The sequence below is a fragment of the Macaca fascicularis genome, chromosome 5 (assembly GCF_037993035.2).
Source record: "Macaca fascicularis isolate 582-1 chromosome 5, T2T-MFA8v1.1".
NCBI classification, from domain to species: Eukaryota; Metazoa; Chordata; class Mammalia; order Primates; family Cercopithecidae; genus Macaca; species Macaca fascicularis.
The window spans coordinates 115,925,410-115,944,829 of record NC_088379.1 but is presented as its reverse complement, the minus strand read 5'-3'; the positions used below and the strand labels follow the sequence as shown (position 1 = coordinate 115,944,829).

Below are 19,420 nucleotides of genomic sequence, written 5' to 3'. Positions count from 1 at the left end.
TGCAGTGGCTCGATCATGGCTCCTGGCAGCCTTGACCTCCTGGGCTCAGGAGATCCTCCTGCCTTAGCTCCCCAAGTAGTTGGGACTACAGGTGCGCACTACAAAGCTGATCTAATTTTTGTACTTTTTGTAGAGACAAGGTTTCATTATGTTGCCCAAGCTGGTCTTGAACAGGACTCAAGTGATCCGCCCCCTTCGGCCTCCCAAGGTGCTAGTATTGCAGGCGTGAGCCACCACAGCCGGTCCCTCCCTCCTATTTGTTGGCAAATTGCTATTTCTTATTAGGATCCAATAATGAGAGCACAAAAGAAGACTGGAAGGCTGGAGGTAAAAGTGACTTAGGCCTTTGTGTTTGCATGCTGTTCCTGTCAGGTCACTCTGAAAACAGCTCTCCCCAACAGCAGCCTTGATTCAAGCTTCTAGCTTCTTCAGTCCCTAGAGGTCTGAGTCCTGCCTCTGTAGAGCTCCTCCTCTAAGCTTTTAGGTTATGGTAATCCCTTCTCTGGGTTACCTCAGTCATCTTTTTATTTGCTTTTCAGACTTCAATGTCTGCTTAACTAATTCCCTATATTAAACCCCCTCTATTTAAAAACCTAGTGTGGTTTCTAACTGCCCCGACTGATAGTTTACTTAAAAACAACCTATCTCATAGAACTGGTGTCAAGAAATCAATGAGATTATTTATGTATTTCTTTATTCATTCATTCATTTACTTTTTATTTGTTTATTTATTTGAGACAAGGTCTCTCTCTGTCCCCCTGACTGGAGTGCAGTGGTGCGATCATGGCTCACTCACTGCAGCCTCAACCTCCCAGGCTCAAGCGATCCTCTTGCCTCAGCTTCATGTAGCTGGGACCACAGGCACATGCCAACACACCTGGCTAATTTTTTTGTTTGTTTGTTTGTTTGTTTGTTTGTTTTTGGAGATGAGATCTCACTTTGCTGCCCAGGCTGGTCTCCAACTCCTGGGCTCAAGCAATCCTCCTGCCTTGGCCTCCCAAACTGCTTAAATAAAGCACTTGACCATAGGTTAATGTGTCTGACACATAAGAGAGATTCAGTAAATTTTCACTGAAGTCTAGAATGGAAGAATGAATAAATATTATCCAAATATTATTTATTTATATTAGGCTTAATACAGATTGTGATAAAATAATAAAAATGAAAATTGATAAAATTTCAGTTGAGGATGTGAAATAATTTTTCTTTGTGAAAATAGTTTCAGGGATAGTAGTATGTGTGTCAGAGGAAGTTTGAAATTGATATTTCATATCAGCTAAGTCATTGGTAGGAAATGTTTAATGAGTAGACCTAACAGCATGTTCTCTGAGCAGAGAAGGATGCAACGTATGCCATCTCATTGCTTGAATGGAGAAGTCTTCTGTAATTAAAAAATAAAAAAACAGACTCCACACAATCTTTTTATTAACCCTTTTTTTTTTAACCCTGCAATATAGCGTAATGGTTATAAACACAACTGCCTTGTTCTGCCACATCCTAGCTACGGATGGACCATAGATGAGTTATTAATCTCTTCCTGCGTCAGTGTTCTCACCTGTGAAATGAGAATAATAATAGTCTCTTAAAGGATTATAGTGAAAATTAAATTAGTTTACATAGGGGGCTGTGCCTGCTACCTGGAGCAGCCAAGAGGACTGAGGCCAGAATAAACGGCACCCACCAACTGCTTCTCTTGCCCTCCTCCGGTGCTGCAGAGATGGACTTCATTTCCTGAGGACTGGGCTGCAGTGGTCTTTGGGCTTGGCCTTGGCCATCAGCCACCAAGCACAAGGAAGCTTCCATCCCTGCACAGGAAAAGGAAAAATAAGGAGTGGAAGGAGATGCTGGCAAGGTTGCAGAGAAAAGGAGATGCTTATACACTGTTGGTGGGAGTGTAAATTAATTCAGCCATTGTGGAAAGCAATGTGGCGATTCCTCAAAGAGCCAAAAACAGAGTTACCATTCAACCCAGAAATCCCATTATTAGGTATACACCCAAAGGAATATAAATCATTCTATCATAAAGACATATGCATGCATTTGTTCACTGCAACACTATTCAGAAAGGCAAAGGCATGGAACCAACCTAAACACTCATCAATGGCAGATTGGATAATGAAAATTTGTTACATATACACCATGGAATATGATGCAGCCATAAAAGAGAATGAGATCATGTCCTTTGTGGGAACATGGATGGAGCTAGAGGCCGTTATCCTTAGCAAAGTAACGCAGGGACAGAAAACCAAAGACCGCATGTTCTCACTTATAAGTGGGAACTAAGTAATGAGAACACATGGACACATAAAGAAGAACACACACTGGTGTCTGCTTGAGGGTGGAGGGTGGAAAGAGGGAGAGGAGGAGAAAAGATAACTCTTGGGTACTAGGCTTAATACCCGAGTGACAAAATAATCTGTACAACAAACGCCCGTGACACAAGCTTACCTATATAACAAACCTGCATATGTACCCCTGAAGCCAAAATAAAAGTTTAAAGAATTAAAAAAACAAAACAGTAAATAAATAAATCAGTTAACATATGAAGTGTTTAAAACAGGGCCTATCATGTTAATAAGTACTATATAGTATTTGTCGTTATTATCTTTATGTAAAATATGCTACCTGAGATGGGTAATTTTATGTGTCAACTTGACTGGGCCACAGTGCCCAGATATTTGGTCAAACATTATCTTGGATGTTTCTGTGAGGGCATTTTTTGGATGAGATCAACATTTAAATTGATAGACTTTGAGTAAAACAGATTGCCCTCTATAATGTGGGTGGGCCTCATCTAACCAATTGCAGGCCTTCACAGAGCAAAGACTGGCCTTCCCCAGACAAGAATGAATTCTGCCAGCAGACAGCCTTTGGAATTGAACTGCAATATTTGCTCTTCCCTGGGTCATTGGGCTGCCAGCCTACTCTACAGATTTTGGACTCACCAACTTCCATAATTCTGTGAGCCAATTTCTTAAAATAAATTTCTTTCAATAGATAATCTATATAGATAGATAATTCTAGGTAACTAGATCTAGATATACATACATACACATATACACATAGAAACAGATCCTCTGTTAGTTCTGTTTATCTAGAGAACTCTGACTAGTACGGTACCTAAGCCAGCATCAGACACAATCATAGGCATTGGAGCCCTGTGGGGTGTAGGTTGCTCCAGATTGTCTGTTTACCACATTAGGCTCCACAGAAAAAGATAATTTGTTTTTAAAGCAACAGTTTGCTTTGATTTGTAAAAACTACAGCTAACCCCTGCACCTGGCAGTTGATACATGGTAAGCACCAGTAAATATTTGGTAAATATTTTTAGACAACACAATTTAAAGTATCTAAAGTTATCTAATGGCATCATATTCTAACTGCTAAAATCAAACAAACAAAAAAAGCCACTCCTGGAAAGCTTAGCCTGAAGAGCTAAAGTAAAAGTCATAGCCAAAATACTGTGTGGTGTAGAGAAGTAGTGGAATTTGGAAATTGGAGATCTGGAGTTTTGCCACCCTTTTTCTCTTCCTGGAAGATAATTTTCTTCTGAAAAATCAATGTTTCACAATACAAGGCAATGCAAAGAGATTTATTAAGAACAACACTTTCCTTCATGCTATACCTGATTATGTTAACATACATACATGATAGATTTGCTCCCATAAACTAATTAAATACTAGTGCAAGGATATAGAATTGCTGAACAAGTGCAGGATGGTTGATTTAAAGCTTATGTGTTCTCTGCTGTGTGAATCATACAGACCGTTTTCTCTATAAGGGGCAATGCTGAATGGGCAGGTATTGATTTCAGAATTCCAAATAATGTCAGCTTTCTTAAATTATAGGATAGAAGTTATTGAAGTGGAGACGGATGCCTTTGTGGGACCAGAGGCCAAAGGACAAAGTGTCACATTAAAAAAAGGAAAGAAGGGGAGAGTTCTCTCAAAGGAAAACACTCTTGAGGAACAGGAAATTTAGTATCTAGTTCTATGCCAAGCCCAAATAAACATTTACTTCACTACCATTGCAAAACTACATGGTTTCCCTAGAAGTTGTACATGATACTCATGAGAAAATGACTTTGTAGTATAGCAAATGTCATTTGTTTCATCAGATAACTGCAAGAAGTTGGGAGTTCTCACTAATCCCAAGTATAAACAGATAGCATAGCAGAGACCACCTCTCTGGCAAATACAACTGATCTGTAATTCTCTCTTAGCCTTACATGGCCTTTGTTTGCAGCTTGCTCCTTCGGAATTACCAGAGGAGTGAGCCATGATCTCAGAGATAGATCATGCTCTCTTCCCACCCACGATTCCTGATCCCCTAAACCTAACCTGAGTCTTCTCCTCCTAATCATAAGGAGGAACATCCTTTCACAAGAGACTACTGACATATACTAAAGTTCACACAGGGCTCCAGTTGATCAACAAATTAATCTCATTTAGCACTTCACATGAATGGTGAAATCATTTGCATGTTTAGTGCTGACAATAAATCTCTACTCCCTATCCCATTGAAAGCTTTACCATAATGTCTACCTGCGTGGGGGTTATGCTTTCAACATCTGCTGTTGCTACACATAAAAGATGAAGTTCAAATGTGTGACACATTCATGAGTATACTAAAATAAGCCTCACATTATGTGAATGAATCTGTAGTTCTGAGCCTTTTTCTCCCATTCTATAAAGCATTCGAGAATGTGTATGTGTGTGTGCGTGTGTGTGTGTGTGTGTGTGAAAGAGAGAGAGAAAGGTAGTTGATACCTAATTTAATATTTTTAAAATGCTTTCTTATTTCACCACCCTCCAGAAATGACTCCCAGGATGTTAGAGAACTAACCCCCCGGGGGCAATACTATCTCAAATGAAGCTACTGAATTACTAAGTTTAAAAATAAACCACAGTTTTCCACTCAACCATAATGAACAAACTGTTACTGGGCTTGCCCTTTGACAACTAAAAGAAAATCAAACTGGGAAAAATATATGAAGTGATCATTTTCAGACATTGGCAGCCCACCACCATGCTTCCTAATGGAGGGGACGCAAATGCGGTCAGCCTGACCATCAACCCCCATCTTGCTCTCTGGAGGGACTTTGCAGACTGAGACACAATGAGGTGCCAGAGCGCTTCTGACTGTCATGGAATTCAAAGGCAAGGAGCAGGATCCCCCACCTCACCCCCTCTTCAGCATTTCAAATCCCACTGCCTTAAAGCCCTCTTCTCCTCTAACCTGGATTACTGATATTTCTTCCCAAGTTTATCTTCCTCCTTTCATTTTCACACGTAAAAATCCGTCCTTGAAATATAGATCAGATTGATTTTTTTCTAAAATATAAATGTAATTGCAATTCTTTCACTTAAAATTATTAGGTGATTTTCTCTGCCTTTGGAATACATTAAAAATACTAGCATGGAACATAAAATTTTAGTGGCCTGGCTTCTCTATATATTACTACTCCCATCTCAGAGTAAATAAATGGCAGCAGTAACTCTGCCTTGCTTCTCTACCTCCATATCTGACACTCCAATCTTACTGGTAGTTGCCTGAATAGGACATTCTTTCACAAGGTCGTGGCCAGCTTCATGGGCACACAACCTGTGTGGCCCAAGAGGATCCCGTGCCCACAAGGGCCCTGTATTTGTTTTAAGACTCTGCTGTCACCATCTTGAAATACTCAATAATTTTTAACAAGGTGCCCCATATATTCATTTTGCACTGGGCTCCACAGGTACATGTGTACACACACACACACTAACACACACACACAGACACCTAGAATAAAACAAGACACGTGGGGAATGGAATAGTGTGTAGGTGGAATATAAAGAGCATCGGCGCACTTAGGTTTGAGTTTCAGCCCTATAAGATTTTAGCTCTTAACTTCTCTTAATCTGTTTCATTACCTGTAATGAGGATTAAAATACCACTCCTGCATACCACAACAGGGCTGTTAAAAGAATTGACTGAAATAATATAAAAGTTTTATAAACAGTAAAATATAGTTAAGGGTTTTAATCGTATCATCATTGTCTTAATTGGTTTACTTGCTTCAGTTAATATCAACTAATCTTCATTTCCAGAAGGAAGTATTAAGCATGTCAGAGAAACTCATTATCTTTTATTCTCCAACAAAAACTAGAAGGGCTCTTTAATAGTGGGTTTGTAAAGTTTGTGTTCAAGAATTGCATGGGTTTAGAAAAAAATGTTTATAATACGTTCCTCACAACATAAATGAGAATATATTGGCTACTGTGTAAGGAACAAATTATAGGTCAACTAAAGCAGAAATTATGAAAATATTTCACAATTGAATCATCTATTAATTTATTTTTGAAGAGGATGCCAGCTCCTGTAAAATGAACACACTCAGGTTGCTGGAAGAAATGGGAAAACAAAATGTCGATTCATACAAAATAATATCATTCAGCAAGAAAAAGGAAGAAGCTACCGATACATGCTATATGATGAACCTGAAAAACAATGCAAAGAAAGAAGTACACAAAAGATCAGATATTTTATGATTTCATTAAATGAAATTCTTAGACAAAGCAAATTCATAGAGATAGAAAGCTGATCTGTGGTTGTCTGGGCCTAAGGGTGGGAGTGCAACTGATTGCAAATGGCACACAGCAACTTTTTGGAGTAATAGGAATGACCTAAACCCAGATTGCAATGATGGTTGCACAGCTATATGAGCTTACTAGAAATCATCTAATGATACAAACAGTGAGTGATTTCATAATTGTACCTCAATAAAGTCACTCAAAAAAGAAAATAAGGAGGGAAGGAAAGGCGGAAGAAAGGAAAGAAGGAAAAAAGACATGAGAAAGACAAAAGAAAATAAAAAGAAGAGAAAAACTCACTGCTATACCATGATCACTCCCAGCCCTAGTCCCACACTGCTTAGCACCAGCTCTAATACCAGCTTTGTGATCTTGGCCAGTCATTTAATAAATGAGAGCTTAAAACTCCTTCCACCAATCTTAAAGGAAAATGAACCAGATTTTAAAATTGTTAATAGCTGTTGAGATGACCTCCCCTTCTCCTCATTAGAACTTCCTAGCTTCTTATTTTCACTAGGAAGAAAAAGGTCATATCAAAATAAACACCTCAGTTTGCAAACTAAAATTTTCTTTGGATATTCCTCCTTCTCCCTTGCTAGAAAATTTCTTGTTCTGAATTCTTGAATCCATCATCTATTTTTTATTTTCTTGCATCATCATTCTTCCCCTTTCTGTGAATCCTCCTTGACCTATAACTGTACTCAAACATCTCAAATTTAAAAACAAAACAAAACTCTATTTACTGTTCTTGGGCAGGGGTGGAATTTCTAATTACTAATTAGTCATATCTTAAATCTTCCTCCCTTGAGAGTCACCAATAATCTCCTAAATGTCAGATTCAGTAGTAGTTTCTCCAACCTCCTCAGTAGTCTCTCTAAAGCTCACATCTCCATAATGCAATATTTTTTGAAACCATTTACTTCTGGTACTGCTGGAGTATTCTGGGTTATGTTGTTTTTCTCCTGCCTTTCCTATCTCTTCAGAGACTGATTTTTATGCTTCATTTCTCTAGCTATTTTTAAATGGATCTTTTCATCTAGGTTCAAACATGTATGTTCCATACTATTCTATATTCTACACTCTACCCCCACCACCAGGCCTCTTTCATTTTTACAGTTTCAACCCCTGCCTCTAAGATTTTCAATCCTAACTTCTACCGCCATCTCCAGTCCCACATTTTTAACTTCTTTCTGGATAACTCCACCTGCATGTATAACTTTCCACACAAACTTAACATGCCCAACTCCAACTCAAAAGCTTGTGCTCATTTCAATCTGCCATAGTAACTCTTAAAAATATGTAAAATATAATACTAGCTTCCATCTGTTGGAACTATAGTAGGATATGGAGACTTTGAAAAGAAAGGCAAGAGGGCTCAAGGTGAACATGGTCTTGAATAATTTATTCAGGGAAAGAACTAAACATCCTGTAACATTGCAGGGAAAAAAGCAGGACTGTTGCAAACAATTTTATTTAATTATTACTTCAATTCAACTCTTTTTTAATAGGTTCTCTTGACTTGCCCTAATTCCATCCACCAAGCTGTACTCCTGGGCTTCCAGCATTTAGACTTAATTCTTTGGGATGACCAAACCAAGGAAATTCTGCACTTGATTGTTTGCCAGTAGACTGTACCACTTGACTTGGTGATTCCTGTAACAGAATATTAATCTTGAAGAATTACCACCCTGATATTGCTCTATACTTGGATGTGGCTCTAGTGTTACAGGATTTCTTCGGTGCTGCTTTGCCAGCTGGAAATCTCTGCAGCCACCACTGCCTCTATCCAGGTCTTGCTTGAGCCCACTGGGCTCACTCCACCTGCTCAGCCTTGCAGGGTGTGCTTGGCTCATGCCCACTTAGATCCCATTCCTGCCACAGCTCCACATTCAGCCCACTGCTGGACTGGGCATGCTGTGAACGGCTTCCATGCTGGGTGCCAGCATCTAGATGAAGGGAACATGGTGGCACCCAAAAACTCAGAGATGACAGCAACTGTGGAGCCCCAAAGGGTGTTACAGCTCTTGCTCAAGGAGTCCCAACGTCTGAGCCTCCAGAAATGTCACAGCTCTTTGTTCCTGCAGCTTGGTGAGGTGAGGGTGTTACAACTCTCTTTCTCCTGTGGTCCCATGAGCAGGAGCATGTTACAGCTCTTTTATTCCCATTGTCTGCAGCTCAGCAACTTCTGGGCTCTTGTCCCACAACCAAGAGGAACGATGTGCATGGACACCAGAAAGTGAGTAAGACAGAGAAGTATTTTATTGAGTGACAGAAGAAAAGCTCACAGCTGCAAGAGGGAACCCAGAAAGCAGATGCAGCTGCCTGTGAGGCTTAGTCTGGGGTTTTTATGGGCTGAGAATGAGGGAGTGTGTGCTGATTGGTCCATGGGCAAACTTGGAAAAAGTACAATTTGGTTGGTTAAAAGGCGTTATCCAGAAGCAATCAATGGAGAGGCTCTATCCTGAACCAGCCTTTTGGTTTTCAAAGTTTAAACTGGCTTTGGCTTGAAGGTCTGGTTCCATCAGGGTCCCATCCCTGTCTGCCTAGGAATTTGTCTGTCTCCTGTCACTATCACTAGTACTGCAGCAAGTTGTGGAAGACAGAGTCAATAACCATAAAAGAGAGACTGCTAACATAGCCATTGCTGAATATTCCATCATTGCCTTGCAAGAACAAACAAAAAATAAGACAGCATCCTCACCTGATTTTGCCATCAATTACTTTAATTTCAGAAATCTTTTGCATTTGAAATATGTTAGATTCAGGAGTGCTTTGGTGGTCCTTGAATTTCAGAGTATGTTTCATTCAGATTGAAATGTCACTAGCTTCTAATTGAATGACAGAAAAAGCTAAAGTGATCTCTCACTGGAAATAGCTCCTGAATTCTAAATATAAATCTTCTCTAATGTTAAAAGAAAAAATAAAGGCTTTCAGTAAAAATCTCACCAAAAATATTTTCCCTCTTTACTAAATACATACACTTTAATTGACATTTTTTAACTTTATTATAAAAACAAGTCAAAATATACCTATCACCCAGATGTAACAATTATTAATATTTTTAACATTTGTTTCTATTTTTACTGACATTTTAAACCTTAATGTATCAGGGTGCCCCCTTAAAAGATATGGGCATTTTTCTACCTAACTGTAATACTATTACTGTACCTAACTCAATAATAATTTATTTTCAATAATAATTTAGTATCCAGTTCATATCCAAAATTACCTTAGGTCCTCAAAATATCTATCTATTTACAGTTGGATTTGTTCAAATTAGTATTAAAAGTCCACCTATTACATCTAGTTTTTGCCTTTTAAGTCTCTTTTAATTCATAACACTTTTAATGTCTATAGTTTTCCATTTGAAGAAAGAGCTATACTTTTTTATTACCATGTCTATAATTTATTTCATTGAATGTTAACTTCTTCATTTGTGAAAAATGATAATAACTCTGAATTATTTTCTGAAAAAATGACTGTAAGCTCTTCCATCTATAAATAAATTTATATCACACACCATAGCATATAAAGCCTGGCATAATTTTGAAGGTACAGTAAGATAAAAGGTCAGAAACAATTCTATTATATGAAAATTTTTTCCTAACCACATGGTATCAGAGATCTTTAGAAGAGGTGGTAATGTGGAAAAACAAAAATCCATTTACGAAAGTTGATTTAAGAAAGTTGACATATTGGAGGGCGCTTCTTAGGTTTTTGGAAGTGTCATAAAGCATGTTATCAACGTAAGTGTTAGAATTACAAACACAGTCAATGCACATAAAGGTCAAAGTAATTATAATTTCCACCAACAATAGATGAGTTTATTTACCTAAAACTGATTTCTCCTCAAAAGTAAGCTAAGAAGTGCCAGAAAATGAGAAAGAGAGGGACAGAAAAAGAGTAAGAGACAAGTATACACAAACCTCAAAATACAGTCTTTACTCATGATCATTTTATTCAGATAGGAGACGGAAGGTTCTCATCAATGAGCCATGCAATTTGCAATGGCATGATTTTGGCTCACTGCAACCTCTGCCTCCTGGGTTCAAGCTATTCTTGTGCCTCAGTCTCCCGAGTAGCTGGGGTTACAGGTGCATGCCACCATGCCTGGTTAATTTTTGAATTTTTAGTGAAGATGGGGTTTCACCATGTTAGCCAGGCTGGTCTCAAACTCCTGACCTCAAGTGATCTGCCTGCCTCAGCCTCCCAAAGTGCTAGGATTTCAGGTGTGAGTCGCCACGCCTGGCCTTCCCAGACTTGTTTAGAATGCAATTAAACTGTCCAAAATTTATCTTTCTGGCACTGTGTGTGATTTTTTTTTCCTCCACCTTCCTGTCCAGGCTCTCTGGTCATTTACTTTTTCTAACCATGCCACATACTTTTATATTAAAGTGGTTTTGTCTTTTGCCATTTCAGCCACCAAATAGCCAAAGTCCAAATTATTAGTATTGCCCCCATGCAGCTTTCTCAAATTTCGAATTTATCTAGTGAGCATAGCTCCTGTCTCTTTTGCTGCAGCATATTGCATACATCTGGTCCCTCTCTTATAGGCTAGTTTATCATTTGCATTTCTATGTTCTCCCTAGTTTTGAGTTCCTTAGCAGCCATGGCTCTTTTTAATTTCTATGTTCTTTTTGCATCTTGGATGAGTGCCTAGACCATAGTATATATTTGTTGAAATACATAAGATAGATAGATTGATTGATAGATAGATAGATAGACACATAGGTCAGTAGATGATGGAGATAGAAGATGAGATACATAGATACAGATAGAGAGATAGATGATAGATAAACAAATACATATCAGTCGTTTCTGGACTTTATTGTTTCATAGACCAATAACATTTCAAAAAAATTTGGAGACAAGTACAAAGTTGTTAGGTTTTGTTTGTCTAAATCAGAGCATTAAAAACACCACAAAACAGTCTTCCTATCCATCTTCGCTTGACATGAGAAAGGACATATTAACCCCAAATTAGTAAGAAGGACATGAATTTTCAGCATTGTCCTTTCAATTGGATAAATTGAATAGCAAAATGGCAACAGCATAGTTTTGAATCTTCTCACTTCTGGAAATCAGATAGAGCGATGAGGATAACAACACTATCAACCACAATAAAAAATACAAACTACATCCTCAGCAAAATGACAATGCCAAAGTTCCAAACGACATTGAGGTGTGGTCAAAACATCAAAGACCTGAAAAGCAGATCCAAGAAGCAGCATGGGTGCAGTCCCAGCATTGGGAAGAATGAGAGAAAGAGGGGTCTGGTAGTGGTCAATCTCAGAGACTGACAGCAATCATTTTCTCCTAAAACCATGCAGTCTTGCCATGATGGGAAATACCAGGCCAAGATGGAATAGGGAGCGATAACTGGAGAAGGCAAAGGGAAAAACCATGGGGAGAGCTCGAGGAAGGCCTAAGATGACTAAACTCAGAAAACGCTCCTTTAAAAAAGGGAAAGATATAGTGGACGGCAGTAGCTAGGATTCTTGTTAGCCATGGCTCAGAAGACTCAATGCTTTTGTACACTCTTGTGAGAACAAGGAAAGGTGGAGCTACACAGTGGGGTCATAGTTTTGAAGAAATAATTCATCACTGCAGCATCAGAAGAGGAAGAACTTGAGCAGAAGAATCTGGAGAACCACCCTGGGCACTCCCTTACTCCACAGGAATCTTGCTAATGGCTAGTGTGGAAAAAAAAACATATTCAAGTAAGTGTAAGCATAACACCCAAACAAAGAAACTCTTTATTTTTTTAACCTTGAATAACATGGGTTTTAAAAAGAAACTCTTCAAAAGAATATGAAGAAAACATGTCAGAAAATAATGCTGCCACAAAGCAAATAAAAATTATAACTCCTACATAAATAGACAAAAAAAAAAAAAAAAGCAACTCTGGACTTCAACTGTGAAGTTGGCTGATAGTAAGAACAAGGCCAAAAGACTAAAATTACTTGACACAAAAGTGTGTGGCATGATGAGAAAAAAATAAGTGGACCAATAAGACTGTAAGTTGGAGGGCAAAAAAATCATACATGATTCCAGAAAGTCTTCTGGCAGATAAATTATAGGGAGTTTAATTGCTCCACTAAACAAGTCTGGGCTTTTCTCAACAAGTAATGAAGGACCATTTAAGAGTGTTGAGGAGAGTGAGCTGAGTCATTCTGTGTTTTTGGAAGATAACTTTAGTTCTTTGAGTGAAAGATAAATTGTAGAGGAAAGAGAGTGATAAACTAGATCAGTTTAAAAGAAAAAAACTATGGAAAAATTTCTGTTGATTTATTTATTCATCACCTATTTATTGAGTTTCTATGATGTGCCAGGAACTGTCTCAGGTTTGTGGAAATAACAGTGAATCACACAGAATCCCTGCCCTCAGGTAGATTATATTCTAACAAGGCGAGATAACTAATACAACAAACTGACATATGCTGTGCCAGGTGATGATATGCACTCTTGAGGCAAGATAGGTAGTCAAGGAAGTAACCAGGTTCTCAGGATATGAGAAGTGTGGCCACTGCACTGTCAACACAATAAGCCCCAGTATTTGCATCGTAGCCAAACTCCTTCAAGTATAGCTATCTCCAGTAGGGAATTTCTTCCATAGAGAGCAAGTGCGTTTTGATTTTGCCTGTCCTCAAATTGACCCTTTGGTCGTTAGAACAAGCATGTACAGCTACTGCGAACGTGCACCCAGAGGGCTACCCACAACATGCTTACTAGTTTCACTTCCTCCCACCCTCTTAGGAATAATCATGCAATATTCCCATAAAGAGTATCTACCCAGTAACAGTCAATGCTGTCATCCTCACGAGCAACCTGCCTGGAATCCTCTCTCTCAGAGCATGATGTCTATTCTACAAATAACTTTTGGAGTATTCTTTCTCCTTTGCAATAAATTGCTTTATGCTGCATCTCTTTTGCTGTGTGTCCCCTATTTAACTTCTTTTAAACTAAGAAGACAATGTATTAGTCCATTCTCACACTGCTATAAAGAACTACCTGAAACTGGGTAATTTATGAAGAAAAGAGATTTAATTGACTCACAGTTCTGCAGGCTGAACAGGAAGCATGGCTAGGAGACCTCAGGAAACTTACAATCATGGTGGAAGTTTAAGAGGAAGCAAGCACATCTTACCATGGCAGAGCAGGAGAGAAAGAGGGAGAAGGGGGAAGTGTCACACACTTTTAAACCATCAAATCTCATGAGAACTCACTCATGAGAACAGCAAGGGGGAAATCCTGCCCCCATGATCCAATCACCTTCCACCAAGTCTCTCCCTCAACATTGGGGATTACAATTCAACATGAAATTTGTGTGGAAACACAGAGCCAAACCATATCATTCCACCCTGGCCCCTCCCAAATCTCATGTCCTTCTCAAATTTCAAAACACAATCATGCCTTCCCAACAGTCCCCTAGGCTGTTAACTCATTTCAGTATTAATTCAAAAGTCCAAGTCCAAAGTCTCATCTGAGACAAGGCAAGTTGTTTCTACCTATGAGCCTGTAAAATAAAACACAAGTTAAGCTACTCTCAAGATACAGTGGGGGTACACGCATTGCATAAATAGACCCATTCCAAGAGGGAGAAATCAGTCAAAACAAAGGGGCTACAGGCCCCATGCAAATCTGAACCCCAGCAGGGCTGTCATCAATTCTTAAAGCTTCAAAATGATCTTCTTTGACTCCATGTCTCACATCCAGGCCACGCTGATGTAATGGATGGTCTCCTAAGATCTAGGGCAGCTTAGCCCCTGCAGCTGTTTTCACAGGCTATCATTGAGTGCCTTTAGCTTTTCCAGGTGTGCAGTGCAAGCAGTCAGTTGATCTACCATTCTGAGGTCTGAAGGACAGTGGCCCTCTTCCCACAGCTCCACTAGGCAGTGCCCAAGTAGGGACTCTGTCTGAGGGCTCCAACCTCATATTTTCCCTTTGCACTGCCCTAGTAGAGGTTCTTTTTGAGGGCTCTGCCCTACTGTAGACTTCTGACTGAACATCTGGGCATTTCCCTACATCCTCTGAAATCTAGACAAAGGTTCCCAAGCCTCAACTCTTTCTGTCTGCATACCTGCAGGCCCAACACCATGTAGAAGCCACCAAAACTTAGGGCTTGCACCCTCTGAAGCAATGGCCCAAGCTGTACCTTGGCCCCTTTTAGGCAAGACTGGAGCTAGAGCAGCTGGGACATAGCACACTATGTCCTGGGGCTGCATAAGGCACGGGGCCCCAAACCATTTTTTCCTCCTAGGCCTCCAGAAGGCCTGTGATGGGAGGGGCTACCACAAAAATCTCCGAAATGCCCTGGAGACATTTTCCCCATTGTCTTGGCTATTAACATTCAGTTCCTTGTTACTTGTGCAAATTTCTGCAGCAGGCTTGAATTTCTCCCCCAAAAAAGGCATTTTTCATTTCTACTACGTGGCCAGGCTGCAAATTTTCCAAACTTTAAACTCCGTTTCCCTTTCAAATATAAGTTCCAGTTTCAGATAATCTTGGTTCACACATATGAGCATACACTTTTAGAAACAGCCAGGTTGCATCTTGAATGCTTTGCTGCTTAGAAATTTCTTCTGCCAGATAACCTAACTCATCTCTTTCAAGTTCAAATTTCCACAGATCTCTAGGGTAGGGGCAAAATGCCACCAATCTCTTTGCTAAAGCATAGTAAGAGTGACCTTTACTCCAGTTCCCAATAAGTTCCTCATTTCTGAGACCTCAGCCTCAACTTCATTGTCCATATCACCATCAGAATTTTGGTCAAGACCATTCAACAAGTCTCTAGGAACTTCCAAACTTGCCCTCATCTTCCTATCTTCTTCTGAACCCTCCAAACTCTTCCAACCTCTGTCCCTTACCCAACTCCAAAGTCACTTCCACATTTCAAGTATCTTTATAGCAATGTCCCACTTTCCTGGTACCAATTTTCTGTATTAGTCCATTCTCGCATTGCCATAAAGAACTACATGAGACTGGGTAATTTGTGAAGAAAAGAAGTTGAATTGAGTCACAGTTCCACAGGCTGTACAGGAAGCATGGCTAGGAGGCCTCAGGAAAATTACAATCATGGTGAAAGGTGAAGGGGAAGCCGGCATATCTTACATGGCCAGAGCAGGAGACAGAGAGAAGGGGGAAGTGCAAGACACTTTTAAACCATCAGATCTCATGTGAACTCACTCACTATCATGAGAACAGCAAGGGGGAATCTGCCCCCATGACCCAGTTATCTCCCACAAGGTCTCTCCCTCAACAATGGGAATTGCAATTCAACATGGGATTTGGGTGGGAACACAGAGCCAAACCATATCAGAAAAGGACCCAGCTTTCACAACAGCCATCAACATTTTGAGGAAAAATAAAACCAGTAAGAGCACAGAGAATGATTTTGGGGTGGGGCAGTCAGAGAAGTCCTATCAGATGAGGTACCATTTGTACTGAGACTTGGACAAAGTGAAGTAAGCCATGAGCCGATCTCAGTGAGATGATGGTACTTGGCAGAAATCAGGAGCTGGGAATACGTGTTAAAGCAAATGGGTTGGAGAATCTCCATCATTTGAGATAGTGTTTAAACACAACCTGACACAAATAGAAGTACCAAATAACAAACCTGTGTGTCTTAGATGTGGAGAGATGTACTGTGGGAAGACACTGAGAAGGTGGAGTCTAGGAGGCTGAGATTTGGAAGCCCTCTGGGCTGGTTTTATCAGAGCAATGTCTTTTTGCTTAAGACAACTTACTCACCTTTGCCTGACGAACATAAAGCTAAGAACATTGCTTCTGGAAGTGAATTGGTCTTTTTTTTGTTTTGTTTTGTTTCCACCATGCATTAGGAATAAGCCCAACTGCACTAGGGAGGAAAACAAAACAGGAAGGAGAATGATTTGGCAACCAACTAGGGTAAAAAGACAATCAGTTGTTTCAGGAACATGGTATTACAGTCCTTTCCAGCTTACAAGGGAAAGTTAAGTAGAGTTGACCTTTTTAAAAACAGTCTTTCCTCATATATTTCTCATAAAATGAGATAGATACTCTGGAAGATCATTTGTCAGTTTCTTAAAAGCTAAACGTGCACTTATCATACAACCCAGCAATTGCATTCTTGGGCATTTACCCCAGAGAAATAAAAAGTGATGCCCACACAAGAAAAACTGTAAGTAATTGTTCATAGCAGCTTTATTTGTAACACTTAAAAACGGAAAACAACAAAAAGCCCCTCAACAGATGAATGGTAAAACAAATACTGGCACATCCATACTATGGAAAACTACTCAACAATAAAAAGATACAAACTATTGACTGATACACGCAATAACTTGAATGGATCAAGAGGACATTGTGCTGAGTGGAAAGCCCCATCTTAAAAGGTCATATGCTTTATGATTCCATTCATATAACATTCTCTATATGACGAAATTGTAGGGATGAAAAATAGATTAGTGATTTCCAGGTGTCAGGGATGCTGGGGGATAGTGGGATGAGATTCACTATAAAGGCACATGGGACACCTGTGTGGGATGGAATTTGACTTTGATGTTGGTTATACAAATCCTCACATGTGATAAAATGACATGGAGCTACATAACACATTGGTACCAACACCACATTTCTGGTTTTGATATTATACTATAATCATGTAAGATAGAACCATTGGGAGAAATGAGTGAAGGGTACATAAGATCCATCTGTACTATTTTTGCAACTTTCTGTGAATCTATACTTATTTTAATTTTTTTTTTCAATTTAAGATTTTTAAACCGTACTGAGGGTCTCTGGACCTTAGAAAAAAAATTATCTTCCACTTTTTCTGATCAGAGGAACTTACACAAACAGAATTGATGTTATTAAAACATATTTATACTTTACAGAATAGTATGGAATTTTCAGTGGAGTCTAGAGTTGCATAGATTTTAATCAAAAATCAAGTCTAAAATATTGTTCTATGGCTTCTGAAAAAGTTGAAGTCTGACCTCATTCAGGACCACTCAGGAGCCAATTTGGCTTTTGTCTGGTAGTCTGAGCAATTGCCTCTTCTCTTTCTTCTTCCGAGTTGAAAGAAATCCGCAAAGTGTCCACTCCTGATCATTAAAGTTCAGGCTAGTTCACACAGGCTGGCAAGAACAATGTAGCTGTCTACAATGTTAGCTGCTAGTTGCTTCTTTAATTTCTGTATGCAGAATGCTCCTTGGTGTTTTCTTCTCAATTCAAGAAAGTGTACCCAATGTCATACATATAGCCCTTGGCTTTTGGCCATCTAATATTTGATTGGATTTAAAAGGTATTTGATCACACAAGTTTTCCACTTGCTTATTCATGATGCCCAGCTCAACTGCCATTGTCTCCTTCAAGATTTCTCTGATGTCCCTCCCCAACCGCATGCCCATTGTTTTTCTTTTCTATGTCCACATGTGACTTATACTTACAACCTATAGGTGTCATGGATTCTAGTGATGTATCTGTGCTTCCACTGAATTTTAAGATTTTGTTGGCAAAATCTTAAAGTATCTACTATAGTTCTTATAAAATAAGCATAAAGAAACATTGGTTAAATTTAATTTACGCAATTATTTAATAAATTTCTTGCTGAAAACTCAGGCCCTAGAATTTAAGGGTTCTCAATAAGTAAAGTTATGAAAGAAAATAAACCTTACATTTCTAAGCTTCAAGTAGGCAAACTGTAATGTTAGGTAATTTCATTACAAAACTGTAAAGCAGGCATCTCTCATATTCTTAGGGAAAACTGTTACTTGGACAAAATCTTATTCTGAATGCAAATGCTCTAGACTAAAATCAGTGCATGCTGAGCATTTAGCACAGTGCCAGGCACAGAGTTAACACTCAATAAATGTTACCTACTACTTATTTCATCAATTTTTAAGATGTACCTGCTTTGCTCACCTTTTAACTTACAGAATCAGGATGCATCCTGTAATCCATGGTATCTTACAATATCTTTCAGCCAGAGGCAGTGCTGATGTAATTGTTTAAATGCCTTTCCTTGACACCATTTACTAAGATCAAGCAAGCACCAACAGCCAAGTGTCTTGGGCTTAGTGAAATATGCATATTAAAATTGTGCCTGGTTACATCCTGGAATAGTGCCTGTCACAGAGTAGATGTGAATACGTGTTGAATAATAACTAATATGATAACCTTTGGTTACGATTTACAATTTAAAATACCTTGTAAATTGGAAATGTGTCTAAAAGACAAGAGCTCCCTTCCTCTGGTAATGTCTATAAATGTCAGCAGAATGTCACCCTTGTTCTGTCTTATATTCTGACATTGGCATTACCAATTATTGCAGGAAAGGTGCAAATTAGAAAGGCAGATGGTATTTTGCAAATATATGCATTGAAGGGGCAAATACCTCACTGCCATTGTGGAATACTTTCTGTTGCCATTTCTTCTCAACAGAGTTGATCTTGAGCTATTTCCTGCTTTCTTGGTAGAAGATGCATTCCCTATGTTACTCATTTCCAAAAGCAGCATGAGTTACTTTGTCTTAAAAAAGCAACGTGAATTTCTTGTGATAATAAAATATACATGGCTCAAGTACAATTTTTAAAAAATCATGTAGTATAACCATCATAAAAAAACATTATGAGGCTCCCTCAAAAAAGTAAAAATAGAAGTACCATACAATCCAGCAATCCCACTACTGAGTATATATCCAAAGGAAATGAAATCAGTATGTTAAAGAGTTATCTGCACCCTCATGTTCACTGTAACTTTATTCACAATAGCCAAGATATAAAACCAATCTAAGTGTCGTCCATCAATGAACGAGTAGATGAAGGAAATATGATACATAGACACAATGAAATACTATTCAGCCTTTT

General features: G+C 38.9%; 1 long non-coding RNA gene across 3 annotated transcripts in view; it reads right to left on the bottom strand.

The window, feature by feature from the left end:
• Nucleotides 1-1,100: 1,100 nt before the first annotated feature.
• Nucleotides 1,101-19,420, bottom strand: part of LOC107129766 (uncharacterized) — a 57,365-nt gene continuing 39,045 nt past the window's right edge. For 2 of the 3 annotated variants that reach the window (XR_010586659.1, XR_001490860.3), the window contains 2 exons: nt 1,682-1,805; nt 1,101-1,555 (listed from right to left, as the gene is read on the bottom strand). This is a non-coding gene — a long non-coding RNA (uncharacterized lncRNA). Of the gene's footprint in view, nt 1,556-1,681; nt 1,806-13,628; nt 13,744-19,420 lie in introns of those variants that run through there. The other variant, XR_012435024.1, reaches the window with a different exon arrangement.